Source organism: Eumetopias jubatus, unplaced genomic scaffold, assembly GCF_037043125.1.
Source record: "Eumetopias jubatus isolate StellerSeaLion01/CBP00866 unplaced genomic scaffold, mEumJub1_p1.0 scaffold_3, whole genome shotgun sequence".
Lineage (NCBI taxonomy): Eukaryota > Metazoa > Chordata > Mammalia > Carnivora > Otariidae > Eumetopias > Eumetopias jubatus.
In genome coordinates this window covers 81,760,889-81,783,256 of record NW_028274809.1, presented here as the reverse complement: position 1 = coordinate 81,783,256, position 22,368 = coordinate 81,760,889, and the positions used below count along the sequence as shown (strand labels likewise).

Genomic DNA, 22,368 nt, shown 5'->3' with positions numbered 1-22,368 from the left:
ATTGCTTGCCTTTAGCTCTTAAGAAAGAAGAGATCATCTAGGGTTCTCGTCTGACAAACATCACTGCATTCCAGAATACATCAAAGACCACAAAAGAATGAGAACAAGGTCAGTGAAGTAGGTTTGCCATGCAGCTTAGAGAATGGACAGAGAAGCAGACATTTATACACACCACACAAACATATTTGCTCATGCAAGTGTTTTTTAAAAAACAGTTTTATTGCTGTATCATCCATATACCATATAGTTCATCCATCTATTTTTTTAAAGATTTTATTTATATACTTGAGAGAGAGTAAGCGAGAGAGAGAGAACAAGTGGGGGTGGGGAAGAGGGAGAGGGAGAAGCAGGCTCCCCACTGAGCAGGGAGCCCGAGATGCGGGGCTCAATCCCAGGACTCCGGGATCATGACCTGAGCTGAAAGCAGACACAACCAATTGAGCCACCCAGGCGCCCCTATAGTTTACCCATGTAAAGTGTACAATTACTGTTTTCTTTTCAAAGTGGGTTTTACCTGTGTCTGGGGAATGGGGAATGAAAGCATTGGATTAGGTGGTCTCAAGGCATATGCAGCTCAGGGATTCTCCATCTTGCTGTGCCATCCCACTTACTCTCTTCATGAGGTGATGGAAGGTAATGGACAGGAGATTGCCTGGTTCTGCAATCGGGGCTGTAGGCAAAGACGCTTTAGCTGCTTCAACTTTGTAAGCACGGTGTCACTGAGCACTACTCAGAACAATTATAAATTGCACTGTCCTGCAAAGAACTCAAAGCTAATGTTAACTAATACTTCCAGGAGTCTTTATTTTCATGTCTGCGTTAAGTAGGTAGGGGTTAAGTATGATTATCTTCACTTCAGTAATAATGAAAGTAAAAGACATTGGTTTGGGGTGACTTAGTCAAAGTCCCACCATTATCACTGGGTTAACTGAGCTGAGCTTTTCAGTGGGAGTGCTCTGCTTTTAACTCTTACAAGAATAAACTTTAATGACAGTTTTGTACAAAGTTGAAAAGCAAAAATTACAATAAAATACAATTCCTTTGTAAAATATGCTTGATGTGTTCTTTCAAACTCGGTCTTTTGTTACAAACAATAAAGATTTAGCACTTATGTAGCACTTTTAATCCACAAAGCACTTTTCAAATGTTAACTAATTAAACATCACAAGCACCCTGGGAATGAGAAAGTTATTACATTAGACTTATGTGCTTCCTGTAACATGTATATTAAATGTTTTGTTTTTTAGTTCCTCAGAATATTAGTGACACAGATGAAGAAAATACCATTTTCACTAATTGACTATCTTCTTTCCATAATGCAATAGAAAGTGTTATTGAAAGTATTGATTAGATACCCTTTAATTTCATTTAAATAGAATAATATAGAGCATGAGACTCAATGTATATTTGGTGTGACATACTGTGATTTGAAAGCATACTAAAGTAATATTAATTGGATTATTTTAAATCAACCCTTGAGAGAGGGTAAAAAATCATCAAAATTGCTAATATTTATTGAACCTCCTCTATGCCAGGCACAACTCTAAGTGGTTTACATTTATCAGCTCATTTAATCCTGGCAACAGCCCTATAATGAAGTATATAATTATGTCCATATCACAGATGAGGAAACTGAGAGAAAGGAGGTTAGATAATATGAACTCAGTTAGATAGCTAGTAGGGAGCTCAGCCAGGCAGCCTGGTTCCAGACTTCTTGTTCTTAAATTCTATCGTATACCATTAAAATCACAACTGAGAGTAAATTATTTTTTTAAAAAGATTGTAGGTTAAAGGTCCGTGGACAGTTATTAGGATACAATCTGTTCATGCCTCTTCAAAGTCTTAAACATACTTAATTATGAATATAGAAAATGAGCTCAAGTTCTGGCACCATTTCAGATTTGGGAAAATGATAGATTTCATATTTTCAAGATGGATTTTAATGCTCAATAATTATTTTAAATGCACATATATTAAAAATATTCTCTGATACTAACCACAGTTAATTTTTTGAATTTTTAATGTGTCAATTTGTTAATAACTTCTAAAACAACTGTTAAACCTAACACTGAGTGGGAAAAAAATGCCATATGTAAAATTTTTTCTTTAGATATGCAAAGTAACCTAAAGATTTGTGTGTGTATGTGTTATATAGTATAAGCTAAGAACAAGTGGAATAGAACACTCACATCAGGAAAGAATGAAATCTAACTAACCTTGGTCAAAATTTATGGTTTCAAATTTCATAGTAAATTCAGTGGATATCCAGTAAGCCTTCTCCATGCACACAGCATCTACTGAATTTCTGTTATGAATCTTTGGCAAGAAGAAAAATATTGTTTAAAATTTTGCCTATCATCTTATCTATAATTGAGTATATTACTACAAATATCTTGATAGAAAAGGAGATGCACATTTACCATAATTTAATGTGCCAAGATACATGACTTAACATCTAGGCAGAATCAAAGTATAGTATCATCCTGCAATAATTTCATTTTACTGTGGATCAGGTTTATACTTTAGTTGAAATAATGACCTTGAGGATCTTTTTCATTAAAATGCAGAGAAAACCCTAAATGATGAATGTAAATTTTATCTCTGTCACCAATGTTATAACAGTGGCTCCGTTGTATCATCAGTGCTTTAAAAGTCCAATGTTGAGAAAGCTACAGAATTCTCCCTATTGAACCAATACAGAGCAAATCCCCAAGGCTCCCTTCTCCTTCTCCGGCCATCTTCTCTTACCACATTCCCTCCCCTCCTCCCACCACCTCATCCCCTCAAAATGCAGTCCTAAGAAGCCACATATGGTCAAAGACATTAGAAAATAACTCACAAAAAAAAAGAAAAAAGAAAAGAACTCACAGTTTTAAAAACACCCTAGCGATTCTATCACTCACTAGGAAGATGTATGCCTTATACCTTTTTGTTACTTTCTTCCCTCCTGGTAACAATTCCATCACTTCATCTGGACTCCTGGAAGTGTAAACATACTCTCCTGGCAGTTAAAAACAACCAAATTAGTCATGGAGCTTACAAATCAACCCATGTCAATGATATTTCAAATTTTTTATCATATTAATGTCTGCTTTATTAGCCCTTGACTTGGAATAACTCATTTCCTTTGCTTTGTCAGAAAGGCAACTCTTTTAAAGGTATATGCCAAGGTAGGAACAATAAAATTTCATAATGATTAGAGAGTGTATAGAAAATCGTTAAGACACTTTACACTTACCTTCGAGTGGAAAGTTTTTCCTTCACTTTCTCCTTGTTTTTGAACTCACAACTTCAGGAATGAGAAATCTAGTAGCTGATATGTGTGTTACGTAAGGCCAGTGAAGATAATGCCATTCTCAGGCTCTTATAAATCTTATGTAAAACTCTCTAACTCAAGATATGGAGCCTAACCATCAAACAAATCTTCCAATTTAAGAGTCAATCATTTTGATAAAAGCACCAAATTTGGTGATGTTAAAAGAAAGTTACAATAAAAAGAGGAAAATGTGACAAAACAGCAGGGCACACTATATTCTAACTTGTCTCACTAGGGAATTAATGTGCTGTAATGTTTGATCACAATCTAGTTGTTAAGGGAAATGATTGTGTGACAAATGAGCATAACATAAATGTCACAAGGACCATCTAGATAGTGAAGGGGTGTTTCATACCTAAAAAGACAACATCCTATATTAATAGTGCCATGGTAGGAAAGAGTATTTTTAATAATATTTATTTTTTATTATGGAAGTAGTATTTTCCTTTGTATGTCCACTTAGTTGAGATTATACTATATATAGAATTATACATGTATTATATATGTATATGTATACAGATAGAATATTTTTGCCCTGCTTTCTTCATCTAACATTACATCTTATATTCTATTTCTCTTTTTTTTGAGACTTTTTTTGTTATGTTATGTTAATCACCATACACTACATCATTAGTTTTTGATGTAATGTTCCATGATTCATTGTTTGCATATAACACCCAGTGCTCCATTCAGTACGTGCTCTCTTTAATACCCATGACCAGGCTAACCCATTCCCCCACCCCCCCTTCCCTCTAGAACCCTCAATTTGTTTCTCAGAGTCCGTAGTCTCTTATGGTTCATCTCCCCCTCCAATTTCCCCCCCTTCATTCTTCCCCTCCTGCTATCTTCTTCTTCTTCTTTTTTTTTTTAACATATAATGTATTATTTGTTTCAGAGGTACAGGTCTGTGATTCAACAGTCTTACACAATTCACAGCACTCACCATAGCACATACCCTCCCCAATGTCTATCACCCAGCCACCCCATCCCTCCCACCCCCCCACCACTCCAGCTTATATTCTATTTCTTAAGAAAGTGTTTTGAAAGGTAATTAAAGGATCCTTATTCTGCTACACACCCCAAGTCAAAAGGAAGGAAAAAGGATAGTAAAAAAAGGGGGGGGGCAGCCAGCTGAATGTGCCACAATGCTAAGCAGGACTTTTATTTATAAAAATTTGTTAACTTAATCATTATTACTGATCACTTGAGCTCTTCATAGGGCATATGAATAAGGGTGTGGCATGTAGGTACATTACTCTTTATGCTGCAGATAACAGAAAACCAAATTCAAACTGCCTTGAACAGTACTTAAGGAGCTGAAATCCGGGGGCAGTTCTGACTTCAGGTAAGACTGAATTTAGCAGCTTCATTGATTTTACCAATGAGCTGATTTGTCTCTATCTCCCATGCTTTATCTTCCTCACTATTGATTTTATTCTCCAGTTCCACATATTTGCCCCTAGTGGGCCCATCTATAGCAACTACAAATGTGGTATCTTCATATCACTCCGGCAAAGAAAAGAAAGACTCCAACAATTAAATACAAATTTTTGTTTCAGGATTTCCTTGGCCCAGAATGGACCATATGCCTAACTCTGAACCAATCACAAGAACCACAGCAATGAGATATTGATAAGCCAAACAAGACCCAGTCTAGGGCTAAGAATACGGTCATTGCCATCTACCAAATCACGGACTAAGAATAGAGAAGATACAATGGTAATGAATACTGCAAGATAAAATAAAACAAAATAGTAAAATTAAGTAGTCAGGTATGTACTCTGTACCCACCTATTCTTGTTCCACCCTGGTTGGCTCAAATCAGACCTTCCTTGGTGCATAGTCTTCACAAAATAAAATGAGAAATATGAAAAATCAATAGGCAATTCATAGGTGAGCAACAAAGTTAACAAATGTATTTGAATTCCTTAGCCCAAGGAAAGGAAATCTGAAATCTGATCCAAAAGACTCCATTAGAATACTTATAAAAAAATTATGACCTACATTATTTTCTCTTTCATAAGGACTAAATGCTGCTCTCCTAGATTGTCCCCTTAATGAATTCTTCTTGCTGTGAGACTCCCTGTCCAATCATGGAGCCAAGCTGGAATGCTCTATCACTTCACTGTGTGAGTGGCTTAGAGGGGCAGAATTAACCTGGCAACTTGCCTAAGCATTCTGTCACTCACAATCATAACAACTGTAACAAGGGCTAACTCCTATTGACGGCTTGTTATGTGCCAGACAGTGTGCTAAGAGCTTTGTACGCATGCTTTCATTTAGGTCTCACAATTCCATTGGGTGGTAACTATTATTATCCACCTTTTAAAGATGAGGAAATGAAGTTGAGTTTCTTCTTCTCCAAGGTCACAGGCTCTAAGTAGTGCAGAATTCTTTCTACATTTTCAAATGATAAGCAACACAATGACCCTATACTGAGCCAGTTGCAGGGCTCTGAGATGAGAGAAAAAGATCCCACTTTTCTTGAGGACATATTCATGTACTCGCTGAGGATGGCTACCAACTCTTGTGCTCTTCAAATACATGTTACAGCCGTGCCAGAACGACCACCCGAATTGTACTCATGGTTTATGTTAGTGGATGGATTAATCTGGCCAAAGACTGTTCTAAACTTTTTTTCAGATCTGTTTATCTAATTTATAATAGGCACATAAACCCAACTGAGTTGTAAAGTTTGTTTACATGCTAAATCTATAAATATTGATTCTATCTTTATAATTAAGCCCCTCTGCAGCAGTCAGTGATTGTTCCATAACAAACTACCCCAATACTCAAGTCATAGAATAATAAGCTTTGATTCTTAGTCACGCATCTATGCGTCAGCTGGAGTGTCTTTGCCTCAGACTACACCAGAAATGCTTTGTTTTACTGGTCTCATTTAGAAGCCCAGTCTGAAGGAGCAGTGGCTACCTGCTATATATTCTAACAACGTATTGCCCAAGGTAAGTCACATGGCCAAGATCAACATTAATGAGATAGGGAAATCTACTTCTCCCATGGAGGTTTTTTGGGAGAAGAAACTAAATATTATCTGAGAAATATTTACTCTACCATAACTCCTCAAATAAAGAATGGAAGAGAAGAAGTTAACATGTATTAAGCACAAACCTCTTTATCCATCAATTTAGAAAAGATTGTGAAGTAGGTATAATATGCTGATTTTTTAGCTAGATGCTGGGATTGCAATAATGAACAACAGTCCTGTGTCAAAACAATGTTATTTCCTTATAAATCTTAATAGCAATCCCATTGGTAGATATATTCTTCCCCATTTGATAGCTAAAGAAACTAAGACATCAAAAGATCAAACACCTTGGTCAAAGTCATACAGATACCAAGTGGCAAAGGTAGAATGTGAAGAGTGAGTATAAAGCCTAAATTCTTTCAACCTCACCAAAGTTGATTCCCAGTAATAAATAAACTCTCATAATGCTTCAGAAGTAAATAACAAAAATAGACCACCCATCAGTTAGAGTTCAACCAGGCAGGCAGAACCAATGAGTGATAGAAAACAAGGAATTCACTCTCACAAGCATTAGCCCATATGCAGTCATAGATATCTGCTGCCTATAGGTCTGGTACCAAGCCCAAGCATCAGCAGTCAGAAAGAGAAGGTGGGCACAAAGTAGGTGCAACCAAGGACAAACCAGAACCCATTAGGAAAAACTGAAAGATCACCTAACCACTGCCTTCTGTCATGACAATTTGGGCAACTTGTGGGATAAGCCAGCATCTTTTACCACAGAGCTGTACATGCCCCTAGCCCAGGATTCTCAGAGACTGAAGGAGTTTGACAGAGGCTAGAGGAGCTATGGGCCCAGCAGCTGCCCCTTGCCAACAGCAGATCCATGACAACGTGAACAAACCCCAACAGTGCCCGCCCTACAGCAATCTTCAGAACCTAGAAATGGGTGCCCTTCAGTGCCAAATCCTGCACAAATTTCTGTCATGGCAAATCCTAACCTGGAACCATTATGGGAAGAGAATTTGGGGAAATTGACATGGTACAAAGCCATCACACCATGTTAGTTCTTTTGCTGTGAGTTAACTAAAAGTCTGTGATCAGGTGCTTCTTTATGTCACTGTCATGCTTTCTAGAAAAGGGAAAAGGTCAATAGCATAAACTTCAACATCTTCCTTAATGAACACTCTGCAATTATTTGATTTAAGGTACATTTGCATTAACATCAGTCATTTTAATCTGGCCAGAACCGCTGTGTTATTTGAGGAGTGGCTTTTCCCTCTTCCTATGGGTTTTGGTGGAAAGGACAGTCTCAGTATTTGAAGTCTTGCATTTGAAATAAAATCATTTTCTAGAACTTTCAAATGTCTAGAGTGGAAAATACAGGGAGATGTCAGGGAATTCATGTCCAGAAGCTTCTTCCCATGCAGTGACAGATCGTGAGCACTTTGTATTTATTTAACCCTGACATTTCATACTTAAGGAGCCATAACACTTAGTTTTTCTCAGCATAATGTCACTCTGATATATACTATTTTGGTTGGAAGAATTCAAATCAGCTTAAGCAGAAAAGAAGGAATTTGTTGGCTCATATACCTGGAAATTTAAAGATGACTCTCACTTCAGGAATGGCTAGGTACAAGGGTGTAAATAGTATCGTTAAGGTTTACTTAACATCTCTCAGCCCTGCTAGTCTCTGCTTCCCTTGGTATATAAGATACATGTTTTCCTACTCTGAACAGACTATCTTCACATGTCAGAAAACATAAGTGCCAGGATCTCCAAGTGTGCATCTTAAAATCTTGAGATGCAAAAAATAAACAAGCCTTTTCTTTCAACACACACACACACACACACACACACACACACACACACACACACACACACACACTTTCCAAGTTGCCTTGTCTGGGTCATAGGACCACCACTTGCATCAAACACTGTAAGGCAGAAGGATGAGATACCATGATTGGACAGGCTTGGGCCTGCTACCCACTCCTGCAGCAGAAGCTGACAAGACACTGAGACTGTCCTTTCCACCAAACCCGTAGGAAGAGGGAGAAGCCATTCCTCAAATAACACAGTGGTTCTGGCCAGATTAAAATGACTGATGGTTAAGGCAAATGTACCTCAAATCAAATAATTGCAGGGTGTTCGTTAAGGAAGATGTTGAGTTTATGCTATTAAGCTTTCCTCTTTTCTAGAAAGCATGACAGTGACATAAAGAAGCACCTGACAACAAACGGAGCGTAGGAAAAAAAAAAAAAAAGCAGCACATATTGGCAATAGAACCAAATGCAGTTTTCTATAGGTAGCACTGGCCGGCTGCTATCTCAATTTAAAATACATTGAAAAAATTGCCACCAGATGAACTTTATGACCAGCTTTAGCTTTGAGGGAAATAAAAAAAAATCAAATGTCCAATAGATATCCTGTAATGGTTTGCCTTTGCTGGGGATATTTTTTAACTAATCACCGTGTGTGCAGCTCTTACACATTGGTCAGTCACAACTCACATTTTTTAATACCAAAAAAAAAAAAAAAAGAAAAGAAAAGAATCCCTAAGAATGGAGAAGATTTCTAATAATGAAGAATGACCTCTCACTGTAATGGATGTTCCTTTCAGGTAAATTTGCTAAAAGCTAATTTTTATAGCATGACTTAAAATTATTATTTTTCTTAATGGTTTCTTTTTTCAGACAAAATGTGAATCCATGAGTAATAAACTGAAATCAGTTCACAACTAAAAGTACTAAAGGATGTGTTCATTCCCTCATTCCTTCACTCTGTATTGACAGCCCACTGTATTATCATGCACTGAACTAAGTGCTAAGGATACCAAAAAGAGTAAGACATGTCCTTGCCCTAGCGAAGCTTCTAGTGTAGCGGAGGAAAGCTCAAGAAGCCCAGACAGTGCTACAAACCTCTTATGTGCGGACAGTTATGACAGCACAAAGGAGCAAGTGATGAAATTTTGCATGGGGGTGTCAGAGAAGGCCTTTTAGATCCAGGTTCTGATGGAGAAATAGTAATTTTCTAATCAGAGGCCCTAGAAAATAATATTCCAGGAAGCAAAGGCAGCACCCACTGTTACTGGACTCTGTGGATTAATCGTGTCCCTGGCCGGACAGGGCACAGTGGGAAGGAATGCCCAGGAACCTAACAGGGTGAGACCAGACAAAAGAGGACAGGAATTGTATGTCATGCCATGGAGTTTGAAAAGGTAACTCTGGAAGCAGGGAAGAAGGTGAGTGACAAAGGAGAGAGACTGATTATGCTGGGGCCTTAGGAGGGTACTAGGAAGGCTGAGATGGGGCCGGAAGGGAGACTGGAGATGACTAGCAATGGAGGGAATGAAGGGGCTAAGGAAGAAGGAGGAATCAAAATACCTCTCCTGTATCTAGTTTAGGAGACTAGCTGGATGGAGAGACCATTAATGATAGTAGGGAAAACAAACAAACAAACAAAAACAGACACGAGCTGGTCTGGGATGGAGTAGGAGAGAACGGAGCTGTGATTGCCGATGTGCCCAGACATTAATTGGGTGTCTTAGTACATAGCTATATCAAATAATCTGTTTTACCCATACCATGTTATTATTTAATAGGTTTTGATTAATGCCTCCTTTTAAATGTATTCATCCTGTCAAGACATATGTTATTAAGTAACAGTACAGACCATGTCATCTGTTTCTGTGTTTCTAACATTGCATGAGGGGTATAATATTCTGAGTAGCAGGACAGAAATCTCATGTTATGTTTAGTATTCCAGTTTATGAGTATATTATAGATGCCTTGGGGGGGAATATACTGTGTCCATGTGACTGTGTAATATTTTGAGACAAAAAACATCTTCCTAACCTCAACAAGTGATCTCCTCAAAGCCGAGAAATGATACAGTTCATACTTCCTAACCTTCCCTTTTCATGTGGAGATATTTTCAGCTCCAGGAGTATAACAATGCTAAACCTTTACAAATGATGTCTTTTGGTTTGATTTGTGAGACTCCAAGACTACAAATTCTGACAGATTAGGAGTAAACTATTCGCCAGAAACAATAATAGCTACTAGTTGTTGCATATACGTTGCGTTTTTCAATAATGTTCTGAGAAACTTGCTTACTACTGTATTATAAAACTTTTACAGTGATCTTAGCTAAGGCATGAACATGAATTACAAGAAAGGTAGCTGGGTATTTTTTCACATCAGATGTCAGGGGTGGGGGTTTGGCTGTCTAGTCTTACTGCACACTGAGTCTTTTTCATTTACTTTTCTTAATGCATTCAAAAGTTGTTAAAGGTTCTTATATAAAAATATGATTGATTTTTACAGTGACAGTAATTGCATTTTAGCAAAAGTAACCATTATAGTAATTTTCTTCAAGGAAGAGAAATCTAACTAACTAAAGTAGCTAGTTACTTCCTCATACATTAACTTTGAAATTTTTTAACATAAAAATACTTGATAAGGGAAGTACAAATTGAAGAACATAAAAAGGCATGCAATATTTATAAAACTACTTCCATTAGACAGTTCACAATTTTATGCAGCTGTTAATCATAAATGAAGTGAAACAAAATAAAGGGAAAAACTACGATTTCTATACTAGTCGGTCAATAAAGTAAGGCCTCAACTGAAGCCTTTTAAAAATGACTCTCAGGTATCTCTTATTTTCATTTCTAAACTGCAAAAAGTAATCATTTATTTGTAACCAGGATTTATTCATATCATGCCCTTAGAAGATTGAATCAAATGAATACATGAAGATATGATGATTACAAAGAAAAAAGAAAAAAGCAACAATTATACATGTGCATTGACAGGGTAATGTGCACATAGTAACAACTTGTACATGTTAAATCACAAATGAAACAGCATTAGCATTTAATTTCATGTATTCCACTGCACACCTGAATACTAATTAGCAACTAAAATAGGAAATGTGTGGTACTGCATGTATTGATAAAATCTCAGTTCTGTATTCTTCAGACACCAGAGATTTAACATGAATTGCATACTAAGAAAAGCTACTTTAGCATTTTTACAGTCTCCTTTCTAAATTTTTCCCCCTTGTTATTGAAAGCAATATCCTAATTTCAAAATCAGCCAAAGGTAACTGAAATGTTGGCTAAATCTGGAAGTGCATTTTCTAATATTTATTGTTAACGAGGTATAGACAACAACTGCCATGGGGAGTATAAAGCAGAAGCGTCAAATTCAGTATGCAAACAGATGAACAGTAATCCGAGGTAACCCAAATCAATTGAGTCACCTCAAATTTTTCATTTTTAGGGGGCCACTGAGGACACTAGTGCTTTGTTTCTGCCCTGCTTAGCCCTGTGTTTGAAATGGCCCCTATAACTGCAAAAGAAAGATTTATTTTGAAGACTGAGACAGAGGAAAAGGAGTTTAAACTTCATGATTTTTCCCTGGCTGCATCTATTCATCTCTCTCCAGCTCCATTCCTTTGCTAGCCTCTGTATTTAAATTGGCCGTTGCACTACCATTGCATTTATTCTGGAGTTATTCTTATAGAAGAGAATTTCATTCACAAAACCATATTTCTTTGAGTTAATACTTTCCTTTATTTTTCCACTATCCCCCACAGATTACAGATTCTCTCCCGTTTGCTTGTACCATTTCGCCCATCAATAGCATCTGTAATACAAGTTAGTTTTTATTATGTATGGCAAGGAATGCAGTGAGGGAAATTGCAGATGTGTGTGTGTTTGTGTGTGTGCACATGTGTGCGCACAGACACACATGCAAGTGCTTGTGTACCTGTTTGATTTTAGGTTGTATTCTAAAATAAGAATTCAGTATAAAATTGATAATAGTCTTTCAGCAAAATCTTATTTCCTTGAAACTTGGCTGGTGTTTCATTTACTAACAGAACACAAACATAAAAGGTAATTACAAAATAATCACACTAGCAGATACCAAAATAAAATGTTTCAGAGGAAAAGACTTAAATATCTGCCAAGAAAGTCACAGGGACCATATCAGTTAGGATGCTTCTAGTTATAAGCAACAGAAAACCCTACCCAAACTTGCATAAACGATAAAGAGCATTAATTGGCTCATGTAACTAATAGTCCAGAGCATGGGAGAGACTCAGGTGCAAATGACCAGAGTTCCAGATGATTTGGCTGCAGTTGTCGCAGTTCTTCCCTCCTTTGGTTATGGCTTGTGTCCTGGGCTTACAAGGGTAGGTTACAAGATTTTAGCTCACAGCAACCAGGATCATCTTCTTTCCCATTCACATTTCCCAAGATAGGGCATGTTCTTACCCACCCAGAGAAAGAAAGTCCTGACCTTCATTCTGACTGACCCCTCTTGGATCATCTGTAATGGCAAGAAGGAAAGATGTATTGGTTTAGACCAACCAAGGCATGTGCTTGGCACGCACTGACATAATTCCACAGGTTTTTTTAAATACTGAAAGGCTTCTAAACCAGATGATAAGTAGCCAAGTTTCTGTGACCTCCTACATGTTCCTCACTGCATCAGCAATCCATTCTGGAATCCTCCTGACTTACCTCTATCCAGCAAAAACAAAGTTAACATCTGCAAAGCGAGGATCCATTTGGTGCCTGCTCCGGCAATGCAGCAGGCATCTCTCCTGTTTGGATGGATCATATCCTGGTTGTGAAACATATTGAATATAATCTCAGCCTACACCTGAGGGCATTGCCAACCCCTCTGTATTAGTTTCCTAGGGCTGCCATAACAAAGTACCACAAACTGGGTGGGTTAAAACAACAACAATTTATTCTCTTATAATTCTCGAGAAATTCAGAATCCAGGTGTTGGCTGAGCCATGTTCCCTCCAGAGGCTCTACAGAAGACTCTCTCTTTGCCTCTTCTAGCTTCCGGTAGTTGCCGGCAGTCCTTGGTATTATTTGGTTTATAGTAACATAACTCCAGTCTTGGCCTCTATTTCACACGATGATTGTCTATGTGTTCATGCCTAAATTTCCCTCTTCTTATAAGGACACCAGTCACTGGATTAAGTCCCACCTTAATCCAGCATGACCTCATTTTAACTTGATTTTATTTACAAAGACCCTATTTCCAAATAAGGTCATATTCACAGGTTCCAAGTGAACATGAATTTGGGAGGGACATTTTCAACACAGTATATCCCTCCAACGGGGATGGCTGCTATGTGATGGGAAAGTGGCAAAGTGATGTTGGGGAAGTTCCCACAATGTCCACGAGATGCTGGACCCTCCAGTCCTCAGCTCTCTTTTTACCTGTTCTAGGCAACAGTTGCATAGTTGACCTGGCATTTCAGATTTTCTTCGCATCTTCTGAGCTGGACCCTATTCTGTCTAACCTCATTTTTAACTCTAATGCCTAAGTCCATGGACTTCAAAAAGTAGTTTGGGGAAGGGGCCTGACACAGAGTCCTTAAATCCACATACCAGTCCAAGCATTATCAAGAGAGTGACTAAGCAATATATCTCACCTAGGTAAGGACTACTGTTTTTCAAATGTACATAGCTGGGATTAATGAAATAAAAATCCATTTAAAGTCTTCCTGTATCTATAATAGCTCTTTGTCATTATGTCTATTCTCTATCAACAGATAATAGAGGACAACCACTATTGTGCTTCAGCACACTGGCCTCTAGTAGAAGGGCCCTGAGTAAACTGGAATACAAGTCTGCCTGCTGTCACAAAGGCCAAAAAAATAATAGCTCAAACAAATAGACATTGATTTCTTTCTCACTTAAGAGCTGGAGCACAAATAGTCCAGAGGTTGTATGGCAGCTCCTCAGTCTTGAGGACTCAGGCACTTTCTACTTTGTTGTTCTACCAATCTCAAGATATGGCTTTCATCCCCTGGGCTAAGATGGCTTTTGCAGCTCTCACCAGTGTGGCTGGATTCTACTCACATACTATTGGCCAGATCCTAAAATATATGGCCGAACATGGCAGCAAGAGTAGCCTGGAAATGTAGTCTTTATCTGGGTGGCCGGATGCTCAGCTAAATGTTGAGGGTTCTAATACTAAAGAAACAAGGAGTGAATCAATATTAGGAGAGAGTTAGCAGTCCTTAACAGTCCTTAAGCAGTCTCTACATGCACATGGGAAAAAATAATGGATCTTTGCAAGTGATTTGCATATTCTTAATAGATTAAGAAGTTTGTTCTAAGATAATTTTCAGGATAACTTTACACATCCTTAATGTTGTAATTTTGTGATATGTTTTCTTTAGCCTCTACCTCATCTTACTAATTCTACTTACATAGTTGGCCTGAAAATGTTCATTAGATGTCTGTGGTAAGAAGGTTTTAGAGTCATAAGGAGAATGGTTGCAGATATTGGAGTCAACAAGAAGCAGTGTATGGAAGGGGAGAAATTACAATTTGGAGAATGACTATTTTGCTACCATGAGATTTTAACTCCCTATCTCTCGTGACAAGTTATCCAATTACAACTAACAGGAAGAAAAGTTAAGCTAGGGTATTAATATTGAAGACATAACTATGTGCACAGTGCTGCAGCTAACCAAGACTTGGTATTGCTTAAAACCTGGTACCCAGTTTAGCAGATTCTTTTTAAATGGGAAGAGGCAAGTCAAGGTCTTTATAAATGTTGAACAACAAATTCGGGCAGAACTTTGTCAAAACAAAACAAACAAACAAAACAATAAGGCCAAAAAAAAAAAAAGGAAAGGGGAAAAATGGTGAATGTTTTGTTTTGTTTTTTAAAGAATTAACATTGGAGATTGGGAGTATACTATTCAATTTACAATTGTTCAAGGGTCTTCTGGTGCTGAAATCGTCACAATACTTTGACTTTTCACAAAACCTTATTATAAATTTTTTATGGAAACAAGTGTAAAGTGAATATAGATAAATTTCCTCAAAATGTATTCCTCTATACTTACACTCTGAGAAACAAATCAGATAGTTCCTCTCATCTCCAGCATCTCTTGATGCAAGAGAGACCCAGGACTTAGTCTCTTGTCTATGTATACTCTTTCCCTGGTAGTTCTCATCCAGTTTCATGACTTTTTAAAAAATTTATTTATTTATTTATTTGAGAGGAGAGAGACAGAGAGAAAAAAAAGAGAGCACGAGAGGGGGGAGGGGCAGAGGGAGAGGAAGAAGCAGACTCCCCACTGAGCAGGGAGCTGGGTGGATGTGGGGCTCAATCCCAGGACCTGAGATCATGACGAGAGCCCAAGGCAGATGTTTAACCAACTGAGCCACCCAGGCCCCCCCCAGTCTCATGACTTTATAAGCCTAAGGAACCTTTCTACTTTTAAGTATTTTTAATCTCAAAATTAACATAACCAAATCCAAACTTTGGATTTCCCTCTTCATCCCCACTCCAAATACGTTCATGTTCCAGTCGTGTTCTCTCAGAAGCTCCAGTTTCTTGGGCTCAAAATTTGGAGACATCTTTTACTCACCTCTTTTTTTTTTCCACACTCTACAAAACTCCTTCAAAAAGTCATGTCAGCCCTATATACTAAATATATCCAGATTGCAATCACTTCTCACCACTTCCTCTGCTACCTACTGTTCTAGTCCAGGCCACTACAGTTCACTACAGTAGCCTCCTCATTGGTCTCCCCTGCCTCTGCCCTCATCCTTCTGATAGTCTTTTCTTTTCTTTTTTTTTAATTAATTAATTATTTTTTTTGATGTAGTGTTCCATGATTCATTGTTTGCGTATAACACCCAGTGCTCCATGCAATACGTGCCCTCTTTAATACCCATCACCAGGCTAACCCATCCTTCCACCGCCCCCTCCCCTCTAGAACCCTCAGTTTGTTTCCCAGAGTCCGTAGTCTCTCATGGTTCATCTCCCCCTCCGATTTCCCCTCCTTCATTTTTCCCTTCCTACTTCTTTTTTTTTATTCTTTTTAAATTTTTTATTGTTATGTTAATCACCATACACTACATCATTAGTTTTTGATGTAGTGTTCCATGATTCATTGTTTGCATATAACATTCAGTTCTCCTTTTCTTAATAGAGCAGCCTGAGTGGCTTCCTTTTTAAATCTTAGTCAGATGATGTCATTTCTCTGTTCAAACTCTTCTCCTAGCTCCACTTTGATTCAGAGGGACACAAAAATTTCTTACACATAGCCTACAAGGTCCTACGTGATACATGATACATAGCCTATAAGGTCCTACAGGACAGCCTCTGTTGTCTCTCTGGGCACATGTTCTACTCCACTGCAGACACACTGGCCTCCTTGTTTCAGGATAACACCCCTGCCATCCACTCTTGCCTTAGGTATCCACATGGCTCACTCTCTCACCTCCTTCTAGTCTCTGCTCAAGCATTACCTGCTCAGGGTACAACCATAGTAATTATCATCATTCAACATGTTATATATTTCACATATTTATTTTGTTCATTATCTGTCTTCCCCATGAGAATGAAGGTCTTGTATAAACTTAGTATTTCTTAAATATTCTCAGTTTTACTCACTACATATTCCCAGCTCTTAAATCTATGCCCGGCATTTAAAAAGTACACAACAAATATTTGGTAAATGAATGAAAGTATATATTCTCTTATTTTTTTAAACATAAAGCCTTTCACAAAAAAATAAATAGGCATTAGAATACCTCAAATAAATTTAAAAGAAACCCGTATGTATAGAGTGCTAACCGTGTGTTAGGTTCTGGGTAGCACTTTACAAGCATGAGCTCAAGGAATTTTCATAGCAGATCTTACATGGTTGGTCTTATTATAAGTAACTTGCAGACAAAATGTTATATAACTAGTTTAAGAGGTGAGAAAGTCAGAACATGGGGACTATGGGTTCAGATACTGACATGTCTGACAGCAGAGTCCATTTTCTTTCTGATATGATTAAAACATGCCTCTTTAAACTTAAAAATATCAACAACAGTGATAAAAAAGATGAAATCAAAACTTCATTTAAAAGGGGGGCAACTAGGGGCACCTGGGTGGCTCAGTCCTTAAGCATCTGCCTTTGGCTCAGGTCATGATCCCAGGGTTCTGGGACTGAGCCCCACATAGGACTCCTTGCTCCACGGGAAGCCTGCTTCTCCCTCTCCCACTCCCCCTGCTTGTGTTCCCTCTCTTGCTATGTCTCTCTCTGTCAAATAAATAAAATCTTAAAAAAAAGAGGGGGGCAACTAAATGCCTGACTAGGATTCCAAGTGTATGAAAATTATAAATCCTAGCTTTTAGAAGAAAAAACACTGAATAGGCCAGGCAAAATGCTGAATGGAGATTAGAAAGGCAGAATCACACACTCAAGCAGACCATGAGATTGTAGTTAAAGAACTACTCTGGAAACCCCATCTTTTTTTTTTTCTTTTATGACCACTGTTGAAGCAGCAGTAGCTGAAATGAGGTTCAATCCGTTTGTGACTTCTGACCAGGGCAAGAACCACAAAAGGCAATTTGAATGCACCTTCCCACATTTGCAGGAAGATTGTGTCTTTCCCTCTTTCCAAAGAGCTGAGAGAGAAGTACAATGTTCCATCCGTGTTCATATGAAAGCATGATAAAGTTCAGGTTGTATGAGGACACTACAAAGGTCAGCAAATTGGCAAAGTAGTCCAAGTTTACAGAAAGAAATGTGCCATCTACATTGAACATGTGCAACAGGAGAAGCCAATGACACGACTGTCCATGTGGGCACTCAGCCCTGCAAGGTGGTTATCACTAGGCTAAAACTGGACAAACACAGCAAGAAAATCTTTGAATGTAAAGCCAAATTTTGTCAGGTGGAAATGGAAAAGTGCAAATATAAAGAAGCAACAACTGAGAAGATGCAGGAATAAAGTAATCTTATATACAACCTTCATTATACAAATTACTAAAAAAAAAAACCCTCTCCCCAACCCTATCCCTGTGATCTACCAGCTGCCCTGTACTCCCACTGCACAAAAGGATAGGAGATGGTTCCAAATTCTTGCTAATTGATTTGATATCAATTTGCATCAGAAAACCGAGATAAATAATTCCAGGAATAAAATTAGGGCCCTTTTTATTAAAGAATTCTTTTATCTTGGTCAATTAGAAAATAGTAGAGGGGGCCTTCCTTTGCTCTTCTGCAGGCCAGCCAGGGGATGGGTTTTATCGCTTCTTCTTTGTCTTATTTCTTTGAAAGATGCACTACGTTAAAAAAATATTCCAGAAAAGAAAAAGAAAGAGGGTAAATGTCATAGTATACCCCAAACACAAGGAAATGTTCTTGGGAAATGTAAGCAAGTATCTGAAACTTTTCAAAACCACATCAATTAAAAAAAAAGTTTCAGTGAATGACTTTCGAATATTGAAACTTCAAGTATGTTAGCACATCAGAAAGTCTATAAGACAAGACAACATTCTTTCTAATATCCCCTAAGATCTCTATCATATAAACAGAGGTTCTAAAGGGACATTTACATAAGTAATTCACGTTTGGAACCAACAGAGCCCTCCTATTGATGAGACTATTCCATTCGCCAGTATCTCTCAACACACACAGAATAAGTCCCTTAAGATTTCAATACCTTGTATTATTCAGTCTGAAGTTCCACTGGTTTTATATCAGAATTAACACCTCAGAGAAAACTGAAATTTATATAAAAGTTTAGGATTTTAAAAGCATTTTGTATCTTGGCTTTTTAAAAGAGAATTTAGCAGAAAAGAAGTAAAATACTGAGATTCAACCACACCAGAGGGAAGGCAATAAAGTTGAATTTACTAAGCAAAATCAGGGTTTCGGTACCAACAGGTACAAATGTACATATTCACAATCTTTGGTTTCTCTGTTGTACATCTTTTATGTTCATTGACATACAGCCCAATATGTATATTTACATTTTTTCTAATGGTTAGAAACATGGCACAGTCTGTGATATACCTCAGATGAGAAGATATTTCAACACACCAAATTTCATGTTATAGTGGCTAGCTCAATACTAAGACTTGGGTGACAGCTGCAGCACTTCAGAAACTAGCAGTGAAAGGTGCTAATGTCTTAGGAAGCACTTAAAGAAGATTTAAAAGTGTCTCTACCTAATCTAAGGTTGAGCACTGCATATAGAAAAAAGGCTGGCTGAAATTCAGCAATCAGAAGTCTATGTCTCCTAGCAAAAGACAGCTGGACAACTCCTCTAAAAGACAACAAGATATTGCTCAAAAGTCAAACATTTGCTTCTCCATTTGCACGGGAAAATTATATTCTCTCATCAAATCCAGTACATGTTGTTTTTTAAAATTATATGCCTATCACTAAACAGCTGAGTTCACCTACATATTTGAGCTAACATATCAAACAAAGAAAACAGGCTTGGCCGCAAAGTCAATGAAAGTCAAATAAAAGGCCAAACTAAACAGATGAGATACCATGCCCTGAAGATCAACAAAGAAGATCAGTGTTAGTTGAGGAGGGTTTAGCAATCAGCAAGGAGGATTTGCTGTGCCCATCATAAACACAAATCAACTCATTTAAGCTACTTAAATACAAATCCCACTTCAAGACTGATGGGTGGTTGCTTGCATACCCCTGGATTTTTTTCTTTACCATGCTGTATTAAACTCCATGAGCTATACATGGATATCTTAAAAGTATTTTTGAAATACTTTGTAATAACAAAAGTGATAACAAATAAGTAGCTATGTATTAGTGATTTTTAAAAATAAACTGCTCTCTATAAATTTCAGATGTGATGGCAATTATAACGACTAAGATTAAGATAATAATGAATTATTTGTTTTAAAACGATCCTCATTCCAGTATATCCCTTGTAAAATGACACTACAGTTTTTGAACACTAGGCATTCATCACCTGGTCTGGTCTAGAACACCCAAGAGTCCAGAATGTATCTATATTTGTCCTTCCTGAGATTTATCAGAAGGAACTTCCATCCACTAAACTGAAAAGCACATTTCTTCTCCTCCACTGCATCCATTAGGAAACTTCCTGCCAGGTATTACAATTATATACCTGGAGGGGCGCCTGGGTGGCTCAGTTGGTTAAGCGACTGCCTTTGGCTCAGGTCATGATCCTGGAGTCCCGGGATCGAGTCCCGCATCGGGCTCCCTGCTCGGCAGGGAGTCTGCTTCTCCCTCTGACCCTCTTCCCTCTCGTGCTATCTCTCTCTCAAATAAATAAATAAAATCTTTAAAAAAAAAAACAATTATATACCTGGAAAACTCAAGAGACTCAACCGAAAAGCTATTTAGCAAAGTAGTGGGGCACAAAATTAATATACAAAATAAATACAACAAACTGTATGAATATATAGTGGAAAAAAATACTCATCTAAGAAAGAAAAGAAGATAAAAGGCAGGGGAATCAACTTACTAAGAAGTCTTAAAACCCTAGTGGAGGACACACAGAAATTTTGTACAAAGTGAAGATGTATCTAGTCGTTAGAGTTAACAACAAAAAGATGTCAATTCTTTCTGAGTTAATTATAATTTCAACAGGCGCCCTAAAAGAAAAATGTTTACGGTGGGTTTTTGAAGCTAGGCAAAGTGATCATAAAGTTTATATGGAAAAATTATCAAAAATGGAAAGGAAAACTGGCAGAGGGGAAGGGCAATGAGGCGGAATTTTCACTATATGTCTTATAAAAACATAAACATAAAAACCTGAACACTTCAAACAGCATGGGACTGGCTCATCATTAGACAGACTGACAAATAGGTATTATACAAAGTCCAGAAATAATTCCAAATGCATACTGCAATTCACCAGATGAAAAAGATAGCATTTTAAATCAATGGGAAAAATACAAACACTTCAATAAATGGTGATAGAATGTGTGGGTAAGGATGTTGTACTCATACCCCATATCATACTCTAGTGATCTAATAAAACTAGGATAAATTTCATTTGAATCGAATATGTTCATACAAAATAATGAGAGTATATAAGTATTAGAAGAAAGCACAGGAAGTTCCTTTTTAATATTTCAGTGAAGAAGGTCTTTATCACTCAAAATCTAGAACCCATGAAATAAAAAAAATTTAACTACATATAAAACCATAAACAAAGTCAAAAGATAAATGGCAAACTGAGAAATTTATGTCATAGACAAATACTAACCTCCCTAACATATGAAAAGCTACTAGAAACCAATAAAAGACTAACCACATACTAGAAAAATAGGCAGAAATATATATATATTGAAGTCACAGGAAAAAATTGAAATGGCTTGTAAATATAAATAGATGATCAAGTCCACTTGTAATACGAGGAATACATTGTTAAAACTACACTGATCTATCACTTTCCAGTTTGGTAATGGTCTAAGAGCTTGACAACACATTTTATTGTTTGTAGGAAGACAGGCTTTCTCATACATTAGGGAGAATTGAGATTGGTATAGCTCCGATGGGAAAACATTTTGCAAGGTTTATCAAAACTGCGTATACATTGCACTTTTAGGAATTTATCCTGCAGATACACTTGCCCACATGTGAAATGACATTATGTGTAATGTTATCGAGGCCAGTATTGCCTAAAGAACTGGAAACAACTCACACACTCATGATTAGGAGACTAGTTAAAAAGTCATTGAACATTTACAGAGTGAAGTACTACACAGCGATTTTAAAAAAATGAGGAAGCTCTCCAGTATTGATCATCAAGATGTACTGTTAAACGCACAAAAATAATGTATAAAACAGTGCATATTACTTTTTATAAAAAGAGGAAGAATAACACTATATATTCATATTTTCTAGTCAATGCATAAAGAAATCTGCCAAGAATATGTAAGAATTAATTATGGCTCTGTGTGTGTGTGTGTGCGGGTGGGTGTGTGCACACGCACATGTAAAAGAGAGCTATGTAAACAGTGGACAGGATGAGAACACAACTTTTCACTGTAGTCTTTTTACATTTTTGAGAAGTTTGCTCTATGTGAATATTTGCCATTTTAGGGTGAGGGAGGTGGGAAGCTGGTCACCAGCAAATCATTTGCTGCTGGGGAGAGTGTGGGAAGTCAATTAAGACTCTTTTTCATTACCAGAGGATTCTTTCTATTAAAAAGTACACCATGAAAACCACACTTTGGAAGGAGAACCAAGAAAACACATTTTTCACTTATTTTTGCTGCTTTAT

The 22,368-nt window shown here is 37.4% G+C and overlaps 1 pseudogene; it reads left to right on the top strand.

The window, feature by feature from the left end:
* Window positions 1-17,649: 17,649 nt before the first annotated feature.
* On the top strand, window positions 17,650-18,087 carry LOC148164713 (large ribosomal subunit protein uL24 pseudogene; annotated as a pseudogene).
* Window positions 18,088-22,368: the final 4,281 nt, after the last annotated feature.